Here is a 24,627-nt window from a genome sequence, read left to right as displayed (position 1 = left end):
CAATTTCTTTCATCAATGTCATAGTTTTCAGTGTACTGATTTATTCCTAGGCATTTTATTCTTTTTGATGCAATTGTAAATGGGGCTGTTCTGTTAATTGTGCTTTTGGATACTTGTTAGTTTATAGACATTTTTTTATATTATACAACACATTTTTTATATTGATTTTTTATCCTGCAATTTTACTGAATTCATTTATTAGTTCTAACAGTTTTTTTTTTTCAGAAGTCTTTAAGGTTTTCTATAGATAATATCTCTGCAAATACAGTTTTACATCTTCCTTTCTGATGTGAATGCCTTTTATTTCTTTTTCTTGCCTGATTGCTCTCACCATGATTTCCAGTACTAGGTCAAATAAAAATGGTGAGATTCGCTCTTTGTATATAGGGAACATTACCTCCTTCATCATAATTGCTCACTGCAAAAATAACTCTGATGAATAGTCCACATAAAGAACAGTTAGGTCCTGGCAAGGGAGAAAAAAAAAAAAAGGCAAGTTTGGGCATTCCTGTCTTATTCCTGATCTTAGAAGATAGGCTTTAAGCTTTACACCATTCAGCATGATGTAAGCTGTGGACTTGTCATATATTGCCTTATCATGTTGAGGTATATTCCTTCTATACCCATTTTGTTGTCAGTTTTTATCATAAATGAATGTTGAACTTTGTCAAATGCTTTTTCTGCATCTGTTGAGATTATCATATGATTTTTATCCTTCATTTTATTAAGTAGCATATCACGTTGACTAACTTGTGGATGTTGAACCATCCTTGATTCCCTGGAACAAATCCCACTTGATCATGGTATTTGACCCTTTTAAGATACTGTTGAATTCATTTCTGTTCAGTTTGTGGATGATTTTTGCATCTGTCTTTATCAGGGATGCTGGCCTATAATTTTCTTCTCTTGTAGCATCCTTATCCAGTTTTGGTGTCAGGGTAATGCTGGCCTCATAAAATGGCTTTGGAAATAGAGTTGACTCTTAATGTGGAGATTAGAGACACTGGCACTTCATTCAGTGAAAATCCATGCATAACTTGTGACCCCCCCAAACACTTAACTACTAATAACATACTACTGACTAGAAGCATTACCAATAACATAAACAGTCAACTAAGACATATTTTGTATTTTATATGTATTAGATACTATAATCTTACAATGAACTAAGAAAATGTTATTAAGGAGCTTGTAAGGAAGATAAAATATATGTATAGTACCGTACTATATTAAAAAAAAAAATCCACATATAACTGGATCCACACTAGTTCAAACCCATATTGTTTAAGGGTCAACTGTATTGCCTCTTCTATTTTTTGGAAAAGTGTGAAAAGGACTGGCAATAATTCTACTTTAAATGTTTGGTAGAATTCACCTGTTAAGCCATCTGGTCCTGGACTTTTCTTTCTTGGGAGGTCTTATCTCTCCTCGTCTCCCCTCATCTGTCCTCATCTCCCCTTGTCTCCCCTCCCCTCCCCTTCCTCTCTTTCTTTCTTTCTATTAGCCACTATAAGTTTTTGATGTAGTGTTTAATGATTCATTAGGTGCACATAACACCCAGTGCTCATCACAACACATGCCTGGAAGCTGGTACAGCCACTCCGAAAAACAGTATGGAGGTTCCTCAAGATGTTAAAAATAGAGGTACCCTATGACCCAGCAATTGCACTACTAGGTATTTACCCCAAAGATACAGATGTAGTACAATGAAGGGCACATGCACCCCAATGTTCATAGCAGCAATGTTCACAATAGCCAAACTGTGAAAGGAGCCAAGATGCTCTTGGGAGGTTTTCCATTACTTATTCAATCTCCTTACTAGTGATTGGTCTGTTCAAATTTTCTATTTCACATGATTCAGTCTTGGTAAGCTGTATGTTTCCAGGAATTTCTTCTGGGTTGTCTAATTTGTTGGTGTATAATTGTTCATGGTAGTCTCCTATGATCTTTGTATTTCTGTGGTATCAGTTGTAAAATGTCCTCTGTAGTTTCTAATTTCATTTTTTTGAGTCCTCTTGTTTTTGTACATCTAGCTAAAGTTTTGTCTGTTTTGTTTTTATTTTGAAAAAAAAACAATAGTTCTTGCAGCGCCTGGGTGGCTCAGCTGGTTGGGCATCCTAGTCTTGGTTTCGTCTCAGGTGATCTCTTGAGTAGTGGGATCAAGCCCTGTGTCAGGTTCCACACTCAGTGAGGAGTCTGTTTGGGGGTTCTCTCCTTCTGCACCTCCCCCCACTCACACGCACTTGTGCACTCTCTCTGAATAAATTTTTTAAATTAAAAAAAAAGAAAAATGCAGCTCTTAGTTTCATTGATATCTTCTCTTGTCATTTTAGTCACTATTTCGTTTATTTTTGCTCTTTGTTGTTTCCTTTCTTCTAATTTCGTGTTTAGTTGGTTCTTTTTTTCTAGTTCCTTTAGGTATACAGTTAGGTTGTTTATTTGAGCTCTTTCTTTTTTCTTACTGTATGCATTTATCACTATTATGAACTTCCCTTTTAGAACTCCTTTTGCTGCATTTGACTAGGGATAAATTGTATCATCTTTTTATTTTTCTATATATACCAACCTTTCTACCACAACTTTTATAATCAGAAAAAAATGCTTGCAATTTTTTAAAGGATAAAAACATTAAATATGATGGGAATGCGTACTAGAAGAGACCACTTTGGGAAAGGATCTGAGTTATTCTAACTGGTATATAGGACTTAAAACAAGTTAAAAATGTTTTCAACCAGGAATGGCTTGAGGGCATCATCCTGCACATATAATTTACATAGAACGAGCAAGAGGAGAATAAAGAAATATATACTTTACTATAATAGAATGATTCTATCAAAGATTTATCCTTTTCAAATTTTGAGATTTGACCATTTGTACCTGTGTTCTCATATACTATAGAGGAACCAAGTTAAGTGTTCTGGTATTTCCCAGTAGTTACTCAGCTCTTTGACCACATCATTTGATAGCTTATAGTGAATACAGAGAGAGATGAGAAGCATGGAGAAGACAAGAGAAATGGCAGCTTGACTGAGATGGAAAACAAACTATCTGATTCCATTTACTTCCTGAGTCAGTCATGAACAAACATAAAGTGATCTAAAGTATGGATTTTAAAACTGCAAAGGCAATCCACTATTAGATAGGGAAATAAATTCAGTTATAGGAAGGAGCATGTATTAAATGAAATATCAAAAATTAGAATGGAATAGAGCACAGCACACATTCCAGTCAGTTAAGGTTAAAACTATTTCAACTTTTATTTCAGTTTCATTGGTACACTTATACCTGTGGAAAATGGCTCATAAATGTAAAATTTATTTCTTACAATGGGTTGTGGTTAAAAAAAATACGTGAATGCCTCGTATCTATCTTCAACTCCAAATTCAATAATTCTACTTTTGCTACTCTTTTAATTCAGTGAAGGGAGGCAGGTGCCAAAGGGGGAAGAGACAGATACGGATACAAAAAGCATTCTATAGGGAAAGTGCTGAAAGTCTCCCAGCAGGAAAACATTTTTAAGTGCCCCCCCCCCCCCCGAGGCTCAGTTAAACGAGAAGGAAAACAATTAGGAAAAGATTGGAAACTGGTGACTAGATATAAGAAGTTGAAAGAAACTGATCAGGGAACTCTGAGTAACTAGTAGTGAACAACATCATTCCCTGAAGCCTACAATCTAAATACGGCAGTACGTATAAACACCCTCTCTCTCTCACACTCACACACACACTTTTTATACATGAATCTACAGAACACATTACCATATAAGGATATTGTTACTGATAAATGTTTTTGTCCCCCCAAAACTCATATGCTGAAATCTTAATTCCCAATGTAATGGTATTCAAGTGAGGCTGTTAGGAGGTGATTAGGTCATGATGGTGGAGCCCTTATGAGTGGGATTAGTGCCCTTATGAGAGGACCCCATAGAACTTTCTCATTCCTTCTACCACGTGAACACACATAAAGAAGATGGTGGTCTATGAATCAAGCACTGGCACCTTTATCTTGGACTTACAGTCACCAGAACTATGAGAAATAAATTTCTGTTGTTTATAAGTCACCAAGTCTATGGTATTTTTGTTAGAGTAGCCCGAACAGACTAAGACAGGTATTGATGGTATTCAATTTTTGAATGTACATTTTGAATAAATATACGCTTACCTTTCAGGAGACCTTTATTGATCCACAAATCTAACTGACACTTGAAAATGCATGCTCTTGTTACAGGTCAAAGATGACTTCAGACTCAGTACAAAACAGTTCTCCAAATACAAGTCTTGATTGGCAAACAGGAAGCAAAGAAGAATGAAGAAATAGAGATCAGCTGAGTTTTCCCTCAACTGAGCTGCTAGCAAAAAAGCAAATACCTAGAAAAATAAATAAAATAGCTTCAAACATTCCTATCCCAGAAGGAACCTTAAACCAAAGCAAACAATGAAAAAGGAAAGCTGAAAAAATTTATGACATATTATTTTAGGCTTTTAGAGGATAATTGTTAGCCTACTCACTAATCACTTTTTCTATCGTCAATTTTAACTACTGGAATAAAGGAAATCATTTCATTATACCTACAATAAACGGCATTATAATACAAAAAAATTTTAAATCAAAACACCTTAATATAAAACAAATCACATGTTAAACTTCATTTCACTGAAATGACATAAAAGTGTTCAAATAATGAACACACTATTCTAATATAGTAAAATAATACCAAGTATTGAAATTACATAAAATAAAAAAATTGGAAATTTAACATTTGAAAACATGTGGAAAAAAATTCCATTGAAAAGGATTCCATAGCATTAATAAAATGTAAAATTAGAATACTGATGTATCAGTGTAACAAGTAAATATTATTTGTGAATTTAAAATTTCCATAACCTTCCTGCATAAAGAAAAAGAAAAATACCACCTTTAGTAATATTCTTCCAAAAATCCTATCCGACAGATATAACCTGTATGAAATCTGCAAGAATGAAAACTGAATTTCTTAAACAGTTATCTAATTTAAGTAAAGAATCTCTTAATATAATAAATTACTAAACTATCATAATAAATTATCATCACTTTCCTCTAGATTTCATTCTGTATTAGTTTACTCCCTATAACCTGTTTGAACTTATTAGTGGCTCAGCATATGTACAAAAGTAATTAGGTAATATAATGTGAAACATAAATAACACAGAACTGAAAAACATTATGATAATAGATATAACTGAAACATAGTGAGATTCAAAAGAAATTACTTACTTAAAACACATTTTAGCATCATATGTTATTAAAACCAAATAACAAGGTATGATTTCTAAAGAATAGGAATGAATGTGGCATTGATCTCTAGACAGATTAACAGAAACTTCTGCGCTCTTGTATCGAATACAATTCCTGTTTTCTTTGTTTGATAAAGAAAATGATTACATTCTGATGTAGCATTTCCTTATTTTAACTTTCAGTCTTACCTGAAAAGCTACCAACAACTCATTTTTAAATTATATAATATACATGCAAAATACACCTAAATACGGTCAACACCTTCTTGGACAGTAATATAGGCATGTGCTTCTTCTGTATGGTTGAGCTAAAAATTATTACACCACTAAAATAAAGCAAGTCTCTATTTCTCATTTTTCCCTTGTAAAAATACAGACCATTTTTATTCTATGGATGGCTCTTTAGAATGAAAGACATTCAAATATCTTTCAACTATTCCAAGATATGTGTATTTGACAAATGTGTTTATGTAACAGTTAATACATATTGTCATACTACCATGCCAATATCATTCAGAGAATGATGGCTATTTCCTCATGATGTGGAACAGTAACCAAAGAAAAACTGACAACATAATCAGTGTCCTGAGAAGTTATACTTTGTTTTGTTTCTAAATACATACTTTACACTCAGGTCAATTTTACATTTCTTACACTGCTTGGATTGTAATTTACTTTCTTGCTCCAACAGAATATATTCAATAAAATATCTCACTGGCATAACCATCAGAGAAACCAAAAAGGAGAAGAAAGACTACAAGGCAGAACTGGATAACACAGAGGGTTCATCTGTACAGTAAGACTGTATGAAACTAGACTTCTTCAGCAATCTGTAGGCAGAAAAAATGTTTACCATAGTCTCACTGAAAGGATATACCAGTTCTTTTTCTAGTTATTCTCTATGGAATTGCATAAATATTGAGGAATCTAGAAATAGATATACACATGCACATATAAAAATTATTGTCAGTGTATAAGTTACTGCTGCCCTGGGACTGCAATAATTTATGTAACATCTGTTTTCATATTTTTCTAATTTTTTTCCTAATTAACATGCATATTTAACACATAAATGCTCAGACCACCTCTTTTTTCTGCTGACTGTGCCCCTTTATTTTTGAAGTTGTGCACTCCTAGGGAGAATTCAGCAGAGTTGGAAACCAAAATCTTATTGAAAGCACTAATTTTAAAATGTAAACAACAGTATTAAACCAACTTTCAAGAAAATACTAAAGTCTTCTTGTTTTCACAATAACCATTCAATCTGCCAACAACAGTCATACAGTAACTTAAGGTCCAAATACCAAAAAGCAAATATAAGCCTAATTCCAATATTATATTAATCTTTTTGATTTCTTTTTAATTTTTATAAAATCTGAGAAACCTGCTATAAAATCTATGATTTCCTGTCTTTGTAAAAGTTTTAGTAGTATTTTTAAATTGTTATGCCTCAGGCAACTAACATATATGAACACATTACATATGGTAAGCATCAGATGTATGTAATCAGCTATATGTTTCTGAATTGCAAACTTCAAATCCTGTGCAGATGTGAGGAAAGGAGAAAGTTTTTATTCTGAAGTGCATTCAAGTACAATGAACTTCTGGAAGCTCTTAATCTGTACTAATTTCAAAACACTACTTATCTTTATTTTTAATAGAAAAACTAAAATTAGAAGCCGATCAAACAAATGCTACAATACTAAAGTATTCCTAAAAAACCAATGTTTAATATGCCAACACTGTGACTCCATCTGCACTTACCTCACTTTAGAATTAAACACTTTGTATCAAACTGCCTAGTTATGTATTTCAGTCAGTCATTTATTACTTCTCATCTGTTGTCAGGACTGTTCTAGGCCTTTGTAAACACTGAAATTCTCAACCCCCATAGAACTTACATTTTACTTGGGAAATCAGAGAGTATCAAATAACAATGCAAATACATAACTGCAAACAGAGATAAATGCTATTAAAAATATGGGAAGTGGGGCGCCTGGGTGGCTCAGTTGGTTAAGCGACTGCCTTCGGCTCAGGTCATGATCCTGGAGTCCCTGGATCGAGTCCCGCATTGGGCTCCCTGCTCAGCAGGGAGCCTGCTTCTGCCTCTGACCCTCCCCCCTCTCATGTGCTCTCTCTCTCTCATTCGCTCTGTCTCAAATAAATAAATAAAATCTTTAAAAAAAAAAAAATATGGGAAGGGGTGAGCCTTTGTAATAGGAGACTTGATTTAGCTCAGAGGTCAGCAAAGACCTAAAGAAAGACTATTTAAGATCTGAAAACTATGAGAAATGTTATAGTCTAGGCACAGCAAGTACTAAGGTCCAAAAGCATTAAGGGAAAAGCACATTCAGAGTCAAGAAAGAGAAGTGACAGGCCAGTCACAGCTAGAGAGGGAATATATGTGAAACAAAATGGGGCAGAAGTCAAAAAGGGAAAATTACTATAGGGTTTTAAATACAGCATGACAATCAACTTCACACTGAAAATTTATCAAATTTGGCTGAATTATGTAGAGGAGCAAGAAAGGTACGGGGAGAAGTTAGGTGTGAGATGACAGTAGCTTAGACTAAAGTGATGGTGGTAAAGAAGGTGAAGAGAAGGCAGAAGAGATTTATTGGCAAACAATCAGAAGAATTTGGTGAAAGATTAGATTTTGTGGAGGATGAAGTTGGATAGCAATTCCATTCACTGATATAAAGAAACCTGGAAGAAGATCAGCTGTTGGAAGAAAGAGCCCAAGTTAGAATAGGACATATTATGGGATTACCCATTGGAGATGTCTTCTAGGGAGTTCAATGTAAACATCTAGAGCTATAGAAGTCTGGAGCTTTAAGAAAAGTCTGCGCTAGAATCAAATTTAGAATTTATTAGAATATGGGTAGAAAAAAAAAAAGATGCCTACATTGCTTTCCCACCTCCCAAAAAAATCCCACACACATGCTGTATCTTCCTCGTTTCTAGCTATCATACCACCTCAGAACAGAAAGACATATATTCCATAATGTGACAAACTCATTTAGCCTATGACTGGTTAACTCCATAAGGCATATTTGCCTTAAGTTGCTAAATAATAGTCATCATTAATCGTAATGCCTTCTCAAGATCAGAACCATTAAAAGTATGTTGAAGCACTCTAAAAATGTGCATCAGGTCATTAATCCTCACAATAACCTTAGAATTTAACAATTATTGAGCCTACATTTCAGATAGGGACACTGAAGTTTAGGGAAGTATGAGAGTTGCTAGTAAAGCCAGTAAGTGATAGAGGCACGTTTCCAACCCAAGCATACCTGAAACCACAGCATTCTCTTTCCATTAAAAAGGTAGCAGGTATAGTGTCAAGAGTCTGGTTTCAATCCTGGCCCCAGAAGACCACTTAAGCTCTCTTACATTTCTTCACCTACAATTCTTATATTGCTAGGAAATACTGACATTTTAGGAAACATAAAAAGCCTCTGTCACAGCCTACTGGGTTGTGCATCACCAATCATATGACTTGTTCCTTCACCACAGGAGCTCCAGTTGAGAGAGGACTTAGAGCAGAAACTAAGGCTGACACTGAAAGCTTTGAAAATTTCACAGTCTAGGGCATAGCAGGTCATCAGGAACAGTACCTCGGCTTACCCCTGTTCTTCCTCTAATAGAGGAAGAGTAGTTTCCATCAAAAGAGCCAGAAGCCAATATCCTAAAAGCTGTAGGTGGAGAGTTCAGCAGTGCTTCTAAAACTTTACAGTGCATAAAAATCACCTGAGAAACTTCTTAAAATGGAGATTCCCAAGCAGATCCTATCAAGGATTCTGATACAGATCACCCTTCAAGCTTTCTAAAAGATAGATCTACCTACAACAACCACTTTCCATTCTTCAGGCACATAATTTTTAAATTATTTGTTGAACATATATATTACTTCATTTAGCCCAATTAAATTGTACCCAACTTGGGGCACCTGGGTGGCTCAGTCAGTTAAGCATCTGACTCTTGATTTCAGCTCAGGTCATGATCTCAGGGTTGTGAAATTCAGCCCCACGTCAGGCTCTGTGCTGGGCATGGAGCCTACTTAAGACTCTCTCTCTCTCCCTCTGCCCCTCCCCCCCTAAAAAATAAATAAAATAAAATGAATTGTATCCAACTTAATATAAACATTTCAGATATTTTTAACAACTACTATCAAGGTCCTTTCCAACGGAAAGAGGGACAATTAAACAAAAGCAGTTTTAACTATACATAAAATGCCTCCATCAAAACTGATTTTCCTTAATATAGATTTGTCTTATGATTAAAACGAAGTCATCTAGAGATACATATGTCAAAAGACATAGGAATGTTTAAGGGAGATGAATGGTTCATAAAGAAAATTTTATCACAAAAGTTAACCTTGGGTCAAAAAAAAAAAAACCATATTGTTGATTAAAGAATCTTGTAAATATGTAAGAGGGTCTAATACAGTAACAGTTTTTCAAAAAATGGATTAAGAGATTACATATAACCCTATCTCATGACACTAATAGATGCTAACATACAATAGTACCAAAGAAGCATTCAGGAAAGAAAATGTCTACTATATTTCCAGACACTTCAGATCACTTAAAAAAAATTAATGTCTATCTTTCCTTCTACATAAACCGCACTGTCACTATGGAAGCATACATTCCAGTCACTGTCCCGGCAGCTCCCAACAACTTGATCTACTGGCGTACTCAGTCAGGGCTGCCTTAACAAAATTCTAGTGACTTACCAATTCTAACAAATTCCAAAACTCCAAACTTTCATCCAAGGTTAACTGAATTTAATTTTTTTAATTTTGAAATTTCAGGATAGATATTGTTCTTTCAAGGCTTATCTGTGAAGTTAAATAAGGGCAGTTAAAATTTAAAGTTTATTACATAGTATCTCCTTGTATTTTTATGAATCAAAGAAAATACCCACTGAGGTTTTTGTTTTTGAACCTGTGACTTACATTAGGACCACAATAGGGAATAGAAAGCTAAAAATAATTAAAAGTTGCTTGAAAAAGAACTTCAGTAACAATAACATCGGTACAATACTGTGGTGCTGATATTTACATGGTATATCTCATTTAATGCCTCCTCACTTCTACTCTATCCACCCCCCCTCCAAAACAAACAAACAAAAAACAGCTATGAGGAGCCTTAGCACACTAACTTGTTCAAGATCTCACCATTAACAAATGATATAGCTGGGATTTGAACCCATGTGATCTGAACCCAGAGTCCACATGGTCTTAACCACATGCTCTTAACCGTAACATGCTACATTAATTTAAAAGCAATATTAAATGTAATTTGCCTGACCCTTCTCAGTCTGTTCAAGAACTCCTTTAACTTTATAAACCTTTATGCAGCCAACAATCCCAAAAATACTGACACAATACAAATCTGTCTTTCTGGCTTTTATGTTAAATGAAATGCTTCCATGTTGTCCCAATAATAAACCATATCTTCACTTCCTAAATGACTCTTCATCTCAAAATAGTATATAACATTATTTTCTCTCAAATAGTCACACTCATTTTCACTAACCACAGTCAGTACCAAGTTAGCCTATACTACCAGAAGCTCCAGGCAAAACAGAAACCAATGTATGTACAATGCAAGAAGATACTTTTTGTGATTTAAAGATTGCATCTTCTGCTATTTCTCTCAATGCCAACAAGATAACCTCTCTTCCCTATATTCTGGTTCCATTTAGGATCCATTGAGAATCAAGCTCTAAATACCAAGTTCAAATTAGCTTAAGAAACTGACCAGTCTCAATCACTCTATTTAAATGAGCCAAAGAAGTCGGGTAAATTGTGAGAGTTGCTTTGGGCACTTGAGGTTTATTCCAATCTTGAAGATTAGTCTAAATACCCTGAGAAAGTTAGAAAATTCCAGGAACTGCAGTTTCCCTAAGAAAGTTGCAGATTCAACCTGACTCCATGAGATGAAAAATTCCCTTAAGCTTTAGTCTTTGTCCATTTCCTGTGGCAGACATAAGGCATGGGCCTTTTCAAAGTACACATCCTCCAGAGTACAATAAGGAACTAAGCATATTTGTGATTAAAGTATTCCCTTCTTTTAAGTACGTTCCTGTAACTAAAATGAAAATAAGACTTTTGAAGAAATTATTTTAGATTAAACAGGCTGAAAGTTTAAGCACTGTCCATAATTTTATTTTGTATTCTAAATTCTCAGTTCCAGGCTAATTAAATTATTCTACATCTCATTAACTACTCCTCCTTATGTTATCCCATTTGTTTCAGATTCCGTTTTTTAATCTGCTGCCTTTTTATAACATTACCTGACTGTCACCTTTTATCCAATAAACACTGTAATTTATCTTGTTCAAACTATGCAAAAAGAAAAACTCAAACCATACTTGATTGCACTGGAGGAAAGTCTATGAAAGTAGTCACTGTCTCAAGTTATTCTAGAATTCTGAGGAAGCTTTAGTTCTCAGAAAACAGAAGTGGGCAAAACTAATTATAACTAAAAAGAGAAGAGATAATAAGTTAGCTCTACAAAGGTCTCAATTACTGAAGATCATTTTTTTCTGATTTGTGGCTCATGACTTTCCCATCACTACCAAACTACTTTTCCTTTATTGATCTGACTGCCTATTAGCTCCTTCTCAAAAAGAAATAAAGGAAATCTAAACTGGTTAATGTTGCTGATCATTAGCAGCATAAAAAATGGCTGAATCAATTATCAGGCACACAGTGAGTATTATAGAAAGATAATTCCAATGGTGGTATAGAGTACTTACAGAGAAACTAGCATAGTAGCTTTAGAAAGGGAGGACTGAGATACAAAAAAGTATGAGAAAAAATGGTGGAACTTAGACACAGAAATGAAAGAAGAGAAATTTAGTAAATTTTCAAGGTTTCTAACTTAAAAGTTAGGCAGATTATTTGTGCTGTGAGAGGACTAAAAAAAGTGGGAGGAGAAGGGGTAAGAAAAAAAGTTAAGAGAAAAAGCACATACTATATCAGTTCATATATACGACTACCTCAATATCCTGTACCCCAAAAAGTATGTTGAGGATAAAAGAAAAAAGGAATAAACGATCTCAATTTTATTTTTGCTTTTATAACAGTAATTTGAATTTAATTTGCTTACTAGAGTGAAGTTTCTAAACTCACAACTAATTCCATAACTACTTGAGACTCCTTTTTTTTTTTTTTTTAAGTTTCCTTGGTTCCAAACAACATACCTGGAAGCCTAGAAGTATCCCAATTGAGTATTCTCTTCTAAAAGCTGCCAAATTGTGGTCTCTATGATTCACCTAATATCTCACTTTGAGGTACTAACAGGTACAAATAATCCAGTTGAATTTTAAAGTTTGCATTAGGTTACTTGTTTAGTAGGTTTGAAACTAACACCCCAACAATATAAATACAAGAAGATCCCACACATATTAGTGCTTTCAGTCCTAACTTAATAAAACAGCAGTAAATTAATTTACATTACTAATGTCATTTATTTTTGCTACTCAAAAGGATAACTTTTTAAATTTATTCTGCAAACCACTTTAAAAATATTTAAAGATTCCAAGCAAAATTATTACTGTGGTCTCATATTGCAATAAAATGTATAAAACTAAGAATATTCAAAATCCCATAAGAAAAGTGCTCTACGAGGTTAAGAGATTATAAAATGGCAAAATGAAAAGAGGAAAATCATAAATATGATATAGTATACCAAAACTTTTAGTTTTATAACCCAGATGGGTTACAAAGCTATTTCAAAAAATTACTGTTTTCTATTTTGTATGCCAGAAATTCAGCAACCACTCTGAAGCTCTTGGCTATTACTCTCCAAGGACAAAAACCCAAATGAGGCACCCAAATCTTACAACATTAAAAACAAAAATTCCCCAAAGACAATCTTATAAGAAATGATGCTCAAAGTCTTTTGTGTTTATCTTTACAGTAATTTCTCTCATCCAAGCTAAAAGAAAGGACATGTGACAGTAAATGCATGATTAACTACCATGCTTCTACAAGGACAGATTTCAAAAGGCTTGTTGAAACCTTCAAAAACGCTGGAACCCTATTAAGAAGGACATCCTTCCCAGCCCTCTATACTAGCCTGCTCCTTGAATAAGTGACTTGAGCACCAGGTCACCTCCCAGAACAGTATGTGTGAGGGAAAAAAAGCCACTAAAGACTAGGTTACCTGATCTAAAATTGTTGATGCTTTTAAAATATGATGGCATACATATTCACTGAATACCATCTTTCATAGAAAATATTTAGAAATGACCTTATCTAAAGACTCTCATTATGTAAAATTTTCTTTAAACTTATAACTACCTTTCTGAGCAATGCCTGATGATATTAATTTCTCAGGCCATGATACTGGGGTGGGAGTGAAGGTGGGAGGAGGATGTCCTAAAAAAAAGACTCTTTTTTCTCAGTCATAACATGTTTAAAATGAGACAGGAAGTTTCAGATTAAGCCACTTCTTCAGGCTCTTTAAAACAAAGGAATAATGTTGACCAAAAAACAGAGCTCACCTGGTAATAAGATTTGACCATGTATACATTATGTTATGTATAAGTTACTTTTAGGAAATAGATTGGTAAATCATTTTCTCAAGTATGAGAATGAAAAAAACACTAAATTCAAAAAATACTGTAGTGTATTTTCTTTTGAATAGAATTACTCTAATTTGACCCTCAGTAGCTTACTTTGTTTTGAGCTGCATTTAACCAAGATTTGGTACATAAAAACCACTTAACATAACTTTATTAATTTCCTAAGAGCCATATTTTCAGTTCAACTTAGTCTCAGATTTCCACATACCCAAAACAGCCATCTTTAGATTGATAACGGTTTTCTTCCAGACTAATATTTCTTCAAACAAAAAGCTCTCATCAGAGCAAAAACTCTGCAAAGCAGCAGAGCTCCATTTCCTAATGGAATGGCCCTTCCCAGCTTCATACAGTTAACAATATCAAGGTCACGGTTCAGGATGGTGTGTAGTAAGATACTGAACTCACCTCCTTTCATGGACACAAAATTTACAACTATATTTCAAATAATTCCCTCTAAAGGGGCCTAGATACTGGATGAAAAGAGCCTCCACAATAAGGGAGAATACCACGATGGGTAGAAGAGGCAGAGATAAAATCTCGCTAAATAATACACCACACCCCAGATGTGGTGCTCCATGGACAGGAGGAATCTCAGAGGTATGGAACTTTTACTTGAGGAAGGAAAGATTCAAGCTCTACATCATGCACCCCAACCCTAATATCCTGCACAGGAGAGACAAGACTTCAAAATGTCTGGCTTTGAAAACCAGCAGGAAGTACATCAGGAAAGCTACAGAACTATAGGGAAAGGAAAATCCACTTTTAACAACTGAGCCACCCAGGCGCCCACAGGAAAATCCACTTTTAAAGGGCTCCCACACAGACTCACTCAATCCAGAAACCAATCAAAAACACCACATCAAAAAAAAGTTCACAAAACATAGGTAAAGGGGATCTACTTACCAATCATGGAACAAGTGCCAGAAAGGCAGGAGGCAGTTGGACCTCACCCCAGATATTTTTGCTACTTCTTCAGCCATGTTGATCCCAGTACTGGAGAGTGCCATTTTGGAAACCTCCCTCAAGACTACTAACGCCAGGGGGAACTCCCCACTAAGAGTTCCATACAACCCAGCACCTCAGCCAGACTTTGCAGCTGACAGGACAGTAACTCTGCCTAGCAGTGTGCCTGTAGCAGTTGCAGCCCTGCCACAACAGGAGGGTACACAAAGTCCACACAGGGAATACTTCTGGAGCACCAGGCTCTGGTGGCCAGGGGGGGCTGCATTTCTGGGCCCCAGAGAACAACTCCTAAATAAGACTCTCCTTCAAAACCAAGAGATATAGCTGAACTGCATAAGTCATAAAAATAAACACAGACAACTGGACAAAATAGAGAAGAATACATTTCAAACAAAAGAACAAGACAAAAACCTCAGAAAATGAAAGAAACAAAATGGAGATAGGCAACCCATCCAATAAAGAATTAAAACTAATGGTCATAAAGATGTTTACCAAACTCATGAAAAGATGAACACAGTAAGAACTTCAACAAAGAAATAGGAAAGATAAGTATACCAAGACAGATTACCATTAAAATGTCAGAAATTAAAGATAAAGACAATCTTTTTTTTTCTTAAGATTTATTTATTTGGGGCGCCCGGGTGGCTCAGTGGTTAAGCGTCTGCCTTTGGCTCAGGTCATGATCCCAGGGTCCTGGGATCAAGCCCCGTACCGGGCTCCCTGCTCAGCAGGAAGCCTGCTTCTCCCTCTCCCACTCCCCCTGCTTGTGTTCCCTCTCTTGCTATCTCTCTGTCAAATAAATAAATAAAATCTTTAAAAAAAAAGATTTATTTGAGAGAGAGAGTCACACAGAAAGCATGTGAGTAGGGGGAGGTGTGGTGAGGGAAGGAGAGGGAGAGGGACTCTCAAGCAGACACCCTGCTGAGCACGGAGCCCCACACAGGGCTTGATCCCATGACTCTGAGATCATGATCTGAGCTGAAATCAAGAATTGGACACTTAACTGCCTGGGTCACCCAGGCACCTCAAAGATAAAGACAATTTAAAAAGCAGCAGGGGAAAGCAATTGGTCACATATAAGGGAACCCCCACAAGACTATCAGCCAATTTTTCAGCAGAAACTTTGCAGATCAGAAGAGAGTGGGCATAATATATTTAAAGTGCTGAAAAGGAGAAAACTTACCACCAAGGATACTCTACCCACCAAAGTTATCATTCAGAATTGAAGGTGATATAAAGAGTTTCCCAGACAAGAAAAACCTGTAAGAGTTCATAAACACTAAAATGGCTTTACAAGAAATATTAAAAGGACTTCATTAAGCATAAAAGGAAAGGCCACAACTAAAAATAAAATAAGAAAGAAAAAAAACTCACTGGTACAGGCAAACACATAGAAAACATAGTGGATTGACCACTTATAAAGCTAGTATGAGAATTAAGAGAAAAAGTAGTAAAATCACCTAAATCTATAATAATTAGTTAAGGGATACACTAAATAAAAAGATGTAAAATATGACATCAAAAACAAATCATGGTGGCAGAAAAGAATAAAAGTGTAGAGCTTTTAGAATATGTTAGAATTTAAACGACCACCAACTTAAAATATATTGCTATATACATAGCAATATATATACATGAACCTCATGGCAACAACAAACCAAAAACCTGTAACAGATAAACAAAAAATAAAGAGAAAAGGATCCAAACATAACACTAAAAAAAGTCAACAAATCACAAGGGAAGAAAGCAAAAGAAAAAGAAAGGAACAGAGAAGAACTCAAAAACAACAGAAAACCATTAACAAAAGGGAAATAAATACATATCAATAATTATTTTCAATGTAAATGGACAAAACGCTTCAACCAAAAGACAAAGGTGATTAAATACATTAAATAAATAAGACATAACTATGTACTGCCTACAAGAATCTCACTTTGGATCTGAAGATACACAGATTGACGGAAAAAGATATTCCATGCAAATGGAAATGAAAAGAAAGCTGGGATAGCAATATTTGTATCAGACACAATGAACTTTAAAGCAAAGACTGTAACAGAAGACAAAGAAGCAGATTACATAATGATAAAAGGATCAATCCAACAAGAAAACAGATATAACACATGTAAGTATTTATGCAACAGTCATAGGAACACCTGTATATAAAGCAAATATTAATAGAGACAGAGAGAAACTGACAATAATACAGTAACAGTAGGGGACTCTAACAGCCCACTTACATCAATGAATACATCATCCAGACAGAAAACTAATAAGAAACACTGAACTTGAATATTAGACCAGATATACTAACTGAACAGTCCATCCAAAATTAGCAGAATATACATTCTTCTCAAGTGCATATGGAACATTTTCCAGAATATTATCACATTAGGCCACAAAACAAGCCACAAAACAAGTATCAAATTTAATTTAAAAGAAGACTGATATCATACCAAGCATCTTTTCTGACCACAATGATATGAAAGTAAAAATCAACTACAGGAAGGAAACTGGAAAAAAACACAACACATGGAGACAAAACAATATGCTACTAAACAATCAATGGGTCAAGAAAGAAATCAAAGAGGAAATAAAAAAATATATTAAGACAAATGAAAATAGAAACACATTGCTCCAAAATCAACAGGACACAGCAAGAGCAATTTTAAAAGGGAAGTTTCTAGCAATTCAAGCCCACCTCAATGAACAAGAAAAACCTACAAAAAACAATCCGATCTTACACCTAAAGGAACTAGAAAAAGAACAAAGTTCAAAGTTAGTAGAAGGAAAGAAATAATAAAGATCAGAATGGAAATAAATAAAATAGAGACTAAAAAAGGATGGAGACTTAAGGAAGATAAAAAACATTAATGAAACTCAAAGTTGGTTCTTTGAAAAGATAAGCAAAATGCATAAACTTTTAGTAAGACTCATTTAAAAAAAAAAAGGAAATAGGGCCCAAATAAGTAAAATCAGAAATGAAAGAGGAGAAATTATAACCAATACCACAGAAATATAAAGGATATTACTATGAAAAAGTATACAGCAAAAAATTGAACAGCCTAGAAGAAATGGATAAATTCCTAGAAACACAATCTTTGAAGACTGAATGAGAAAGAAACTGAAAATCTGAAGATAAGTAATTATTTACCAGTAAGAAGACTGGATGAATAATCAAAAAAGACACAACAAACAAAAGTCCAGGACCAAACAACTTCACAGGTGAATTTTACCAAACATTTATAGAAGGGTTAATACCGATCTTTCCCAAACTATCCCAAAAAATTGAAGAGAAAGGAATTCTTTCAAGCTTATTTTACAAGGACAGCATTACCATGACTTAAACCAGACAGACACTACAAAAAAAGAAAATTACAGGCCAATATCTCTGATGAACACAGATGCAAAAATCCTCAATAAAATATTAGCAAGCCATTTGACAATACAATTAAAGGATCATACACCATGATCAAATGGAATGTATTCCAGAGATGTAAGAATGGTTCAACACCCACAAATCAATCAACATGATATATACCACATTAACAAAAGGGAGATATATGATCATTTCAAAAGATGCAGAGAAAGCATTTCGCCTAATTCAACATCCATTTATGGTAAAATCTCTCAACAAAGTGGGTACAGAGGGAATGTACCTCAATATCATAAAGGCCATATATGACAAGATCACAGCTAGTATCTTACTCAATGGTGAAAAACTGAAAGCTTTTCCTGTAAGATCAATAACGACAAGGATTCCCACTTTCACCACTTTTATTTAACATAGTTTCGGAAGTACTAGCCATAGCAATTAGACAAGAAAAAAAAAATAAATTAAAGGCATCCAAATTGGAAAGGAAGAAGTAAAACCTACTGTTCACTGATGGCATGATACTATAAATAGAAATCCCTAAAGCTACCCAAAGACTACTGGACTAAGTAAATTCAGTGAAGTTGCAAGATACAAAATGAACATAACAAAGATCTGTTGCATCTCTATACACAAATAACAAACTATAAGAGAAATTAAGAAAACAATCCCATTTACAACTGCATTAAAAAGAATAAAATACATAGGAATAAATTTAACCAAGGAATGAAATACCTGTAAATTGAAAACTGTATGACAATGATGAAAAAAACTGAAGACACACAAATAATTGGAAAGATATGCTTAGGACTAGAAGAATTCATACTGTTCAAGTGTCCATACTATCCAAAGCAATCTACAGATTCAATGCAAATCATATCAAAATTACAATAACATTTTTCACAGAAAGAACAAATAATCCTAAAATTTGTATGGAACCGCAAAAGACCCCAAATAACCAGAACGAGTTAAGAAAAAAGGAAAAAAGCTGGAGATATACTCCTAAATTTCAAACTATACTACAAAGCTTTAGTAATCAAAATAGTATAGTACTGGCATAAAAACAGAAACACAGCTCAATGAAACAGAAGAGAGAGCCTAACTATAACCCCATGCTTATATGGTCAATTAGTCTATAACAAAGGAGACAAGAATATACCATAGGGAAAAGACCATCTCTTCAATAAACAGTGCTGGTAAAACTGGACCACTCTTTCACCATATACAAAATTTAACTCAAAATGGATTAAAGACATAAACATAAGACCTGAAACCATAAAACTTCTAGAAGAAAACATAGGCAGTAAGCTCATTGACATTCATCTTAGCAATATTTTTTATCTGTCCCCTCAGGCAAGGACAACAAAAGCAAAAATAAATGGGGTAACATCAAACTAAAAAGCTTTTGTACACCAAAGAAAACCATCAACAAAATGAAGAGGCAACCTTCTTAATGGGAGAAGATCTATGCAAGTAATATATCCAATAAGGGATTAACAACCAAAATATATAAAGTCTAAAAACCCAATACAAGAAACCAACATTCCAATTTAAAAATGTACAGAGGACCAGAATACACATTTTTTCAAAGACATACAGATGGCCAAAAAGCATTGAAAAAAGATGCTCAACATCACCAATCATCAGGGAAATGCAAATCAAAACCACAATTAGATATCATCTCATACCTGTCAGAATGGCTAGTATCAAAAACAGAAGTAACAAATGTTGGTGAGGATGTGGAGAAAAATGAACCTTTGTGTACCACTGGTGGAAATGTAAAGTGGTGCTGTACTACCACTACAGAAAACAATATGGAGGTTCCTCAAAAAATTAAAATACTAATTTGAAAAGATACATGCACCCCTATGTTCATAGCAGCATTATTTACGATATCCAAGATATGGAAACAACCTACATGTGCACTGATAGATGAATGGATAAAGAAGATGTGGTACACACACACACACACACACACACACACACACACTGCAAAAAAAAAAAAAAGAAAGAAATCATTTGCAACAACATGGATGGATCTCAAAGGTATTACGCTAAATGAAATAAATCAGATGAAGAAAGACAAATACCATATGACTTCAGTATATGTGAAAAATAAAAAAAACAAAGCAACAAACAAAACAAAACAGAAACAGATTCAGATACAGAAAACAAACTGATGGTTGCCAGAGTAGGGGGTGGGGGCGGGGGGATGAATGAAATAGGTGAATGGGGAGGTACAATCTTTCAATTATAAAATAAATGAAGACATAGGGATGTAATATACAGCATAGGGAATATACTTACTAACATCGTAACAACTTTGTATGGTGACAGATGGCAACTATACTTACTGTGGTGACCATTTTATAATGTATATAAATATCAAATCACTACATTGTACACCTGAAATTAATAATACTATATGTCAATTATTCTTCAATAAAAAACAACAATCACCTCAGTGGTCTTTGCATGAATGAGTGACTCATTAACTTGATTTTTTAAAGGAGTCAAGCTCTTAGGGCAACTGGGTAGCTCACTCAGTTGAGTGTCTGACTCTTGATTTCAGCTCAGGTTGTGACCTCAGGGTCCTGGGGGCTCTGTGCTCATTGCAGACTCCGCTTCTTCTCCTGCTCCTCCCCTCCTCTCTCTCTCTCTCAAATAAATAAAATCGTTTTTTGTTTTTTTTTTTTTAAAGGAGGCAAGCTCTTAAACCAAAAGAATAATAACAGAATACTAAATACTTTTAGAAAACACACAACAGGCAATCTTACAACACTTTAAGGACCATGTATATCAGAAAATCCTAGAACTCTTTGGGAATTCAAGTCACAGCAAAACTCAATTATAAGTAGTATACTGAATTACATGTACAAAAATATCTAGTTTATCTGGCATTTTTACTAACCAGAATTCTCAACAGCACTTCTGATTTTTAGAACTTTTTTTAAAATGACATTTTAATCATCCCACAAAGTTTAAATTATGTCCAGAAAAGTTTGTTTGGGCAAGAAAACAGGACCAAATATATTCAAAAAGGAAAAAGGATAATCTTTCAGTAGCCAGAATACTTAACCATGTAAGGAAAAAAATTCACCATATGCAAGGGTTCATCTTACCAACTTCTGTGATTAAAGATCAGAAAAGTGTGCTTCATTTTGGGGAAGTATAACAGTAAATATTAAATGTATATATTAACATGCTCAATTGTGACAAACCTTGTGAGGTTTCTGTGAGTTAATAAGCAAAAAAAGGGCTTGATTAATTTCTAATAATGCAATACAGAAATTATATTTATGCTTTGTGAAGTAATAGGTGTTTTCATGATACTGAATAGACCTTTCCACACAAAGATGAAGATCATTCACCAAATTATTGTGACTACTGATTATATTCTGAAAAACTGATAACTCATATAAGCCTGCTCTGTACTTCTAGGTACATTTACGAGTCTCTTTCTTCTAAATTGTGATAGACTAGAACACAAGAAAGAATAGGTATCTTATCTCATCACTACCCTACTGCCCACCTCCCTGCCCTTTTCACCATAAAGTCAGTCATAAACTCCTTAATACAGTCTAATCCTCAAATGTTCTTACGTTATTACTATTTACTCAAATCTTTAGTTATCTATGATATGTAGAACATGAGAATATTATCATTAATGTAAGATAAGGGACTGATACAGTATATTTTTTTAAAGATTTTATTTATTTATTTGACAAAGAGAGACACAGCGAGAGAGGGAACACAAGCAGGGGGAGTGGGAGAGGGATAAACAGGTTCCCCACTGAGCAGGAGCCCAATGCGGGGCTCGATCCCAGGACCCTGGGATCATGACCTGAGCCGAAGGCAGAGGCTTAACGACTGAGCCACCCAGGTGCCCTATGATACAGTATTTTAATAAGAAAAACTATGATTAGTGTTTATTAATTTGTATGGAAATTTTTAAAGAGATTTTATTTATTTATTTTTTTATTTGAGAGAGGAGAGAACGAGTGGGGTGGTGGGGCAGAAAGAGAAGCAGACTCCCTACTGAGCAGGGAGCCCCACACAGGTGGGGGCTGAATCCCCAGACCCTGAGATCATGACCTGACCTGAAATCAAGAGCAGATGCTTAACCAACTGAGCCACCCAGGCGCCCCTGTATGGAGATGTTTATATAATTTTTGTAATATACAACTGAAATAAAAATAATTAGCATAAGAAATATTTAATTAAATGTAATTAAATATGAGAGAATGTCCTTTAGAAAAGTTAAACATAGCCCTTTATAGTAATAAACCCTTATAAGGGTTCAGAACTCACACATTTAGAAAATCTTTTTCTTGAAATCCAAATACACACTTTGACAAACAGGTCATTTTTATACTGAACAAAAACAACAAAAAATAACCCAAAACTAGGAAATCATACCAGGTCCCCCAAAGAAGGATCCCAATATAAACCAATAGCTTCAGTTAAAAAAGGAAATCTCGGGATGCCGGGTAAGAAAGAGGGTAAAAATGAGAAGAAATGACTTAATCAAATTTCCCCCAAAAGTTAATTCAATTTTATGGGAGACAATGATTACACCCATGCAAAAGCTGCTCAAGTTATTGGATTAAAATCAGGTATTTTCCAGAATATCTTTTTGGAATACAATATATAGATAATACTGAAGAGAAGTGATCTATTTTAAATAGTTAACTATTTATTGAAAAAGTAATACTTTAAGGGGCGCCTGGGTGGCTCAGTCATTAAGCTTCTGCCTTCGGCTCAGGTCAAGAACCCGGGGTCCTGGGATCAACCCCTGCATCAGGCTCCCTGCTCAGTAGGAAGCCTGCTTCTCCCTCTCCCACTCCCCGTGCTTGTATTCCCTGTCTCACTATCTCTCTCTCTGTCAAATAAATAAATAAAATCTTTTTTAAAAATATTTAAAAAGGAATACTTTATAAAAACCATTATTTGCAAGAAATTTAGAAGAGTATTATGAGACTGAGGTAATTATAACCCATTAATTGTAATTTAAAATATTTTCTAATAATATCTAGTGTGTGCTACAAAAAATTCCATGTATGCTAGTGAATAAAAATGGAATACAAGTTTAATCCATTTTGAAGTTTTACATAAATACCTGTGGTTACTTGTAACATCCCTCCAGCATGATCTATACTTTTACTTGGAATTCTATATAATTTGAAATCACATTATCAATCTTTCTACATCTAACTATATTTTTTATATTTGAAAACTGCAGTTATCAAAGACTATGAAGGAAAAGAAACCAAGATGGCACAAAGTCTCTCTCTCACACACACACACACACACACTACAGTACATTTGCAAATTAATAGCTGACCCTCTCAATCCCCAATTCAGTTTCATTCCTGCTGACTTCTGAAGAGCTGCAATCAGTACCATGCCTACAGGATTCAGAACAAGACCTGCGGTAATCAAAGAGAAAAAAGACTTCCCATTTCTTGGAGAAGAGACTAATAGTCTTTTTGTTTATGAAGTTTACTGGGAGCTTCCTGTTACTAAAATACTGTATATTATGCAACCCACTAGGAGCAAAACTATAGCATCATTTCAATAGCCTTAGAAAAAAGTATTTCTGTAATATTCAACAGCATTAATGATTTTAAAAACTAAACACAAATTTTAGCTAGAAAAAGAAAACCACCTTAAAGAGATGAAGTGAATGAAACACCTCTCCAAAAGTCTATAGCAAACATAATACATAATCATGGAACATCATAAGCATTACCCATTAAAAAGAATAAGACACAGATGCCCACTATGACCACTTTTACTCAAGACTGTACTAAAATTTCAAGATAGAAGAGTAAAATAAAACAATAAAAGGCATAATGAGCAAAAACGGAAGAAAACAAAGTTGTCATTTTTTTCAGATATAGTATTCAACTTAAAAAATCCAAGAGGATCTGTAGACATTTTATAAAACTTTAATAGGAGAATTCAGAATGTCTTCTGGATATATACAAAAATAATATTGCTTTAATATGTCCACCTTCCGTAATCCACGATTTTTCTTTCCTTTTTTGTGTGCTCTAATGTTGGCTTAAGTCTTCATTAATGCAGTCACCAATGAGAACTACAAAATATATTAAGTGCTAAGGGTTACCAATGGGATAATGTACCTCCCTTCTCAGATCTGTTAATATTTTCATTGCTTTCTAGTCTTAGACCAAATTACTTCTGCAGTTAAAATACCCTTTTTAACTCTTCAGAGTATAGGGATAGAGGGAACATTCCTCAAGTTCATAAAATCCATCTATGAAAAGCCCACAGTGAATATCATCCTCAATGGGGAAAAGCTGAGAGCCTTTCCCTTAAGATCAGGAACACGTCAAGGATGCCCACTCTCACCACTAATGTTCACCATAGTACTAGAAGTCCTAGCAACAGCAATCA

At 34.5% G+C, this 24,627-nt stretch overlaps 1 protein-coding gene across 9 annotated transcripts in view; it reads right to left on the bottom strand.

Moving 5' to 3' along the window:
- Positions 1-24,627, bottom strand: part of TBC1D5 (TBC1 domain family member 5) — a 528,942-nt gene that overhangs the window by 383,551 nt on the left and 120,764 nt on the right. For 4 of the 9 annotated variants that reach the window (XM_081826016.1, XM_081825991.1, XM_081826055.1 and 1 more), the window contains exon 3: positions 4,162-4,276. The exons of 2 other annotated variants lie outside the window; for them this stretch is intronic. The gene's annotated coding sequence lies outside the window, so the exon portion shown is untranslated. Of the gene's footprint in view, positions 1-4,161; positions 4,368-24,627 lie in introns of all 9 variants that reach the window. 3 more of the 9 variants (XM_081825999.1, XM_081826026.1, XM_081826005.1) reach the window with 2 other exon arrangements.

This window comes from Leptonychotes weddellii, chromosome 1 (genome assembly GCF_054177405.1).
Source record: "Leptonychotes weddellii isolate Sample4059 chromosome 1, ASM5417740v2, whole genome shotgun sequence".
NCBI lineage: Eukaryota > Metazoa > Chordata > Mammalia > Carnivora > Phocidae > Leptonychotes > Leptonychotes weddellii.
This window is presented reverse-complemented; position numbering and strand designations above follow the sequence as displayed.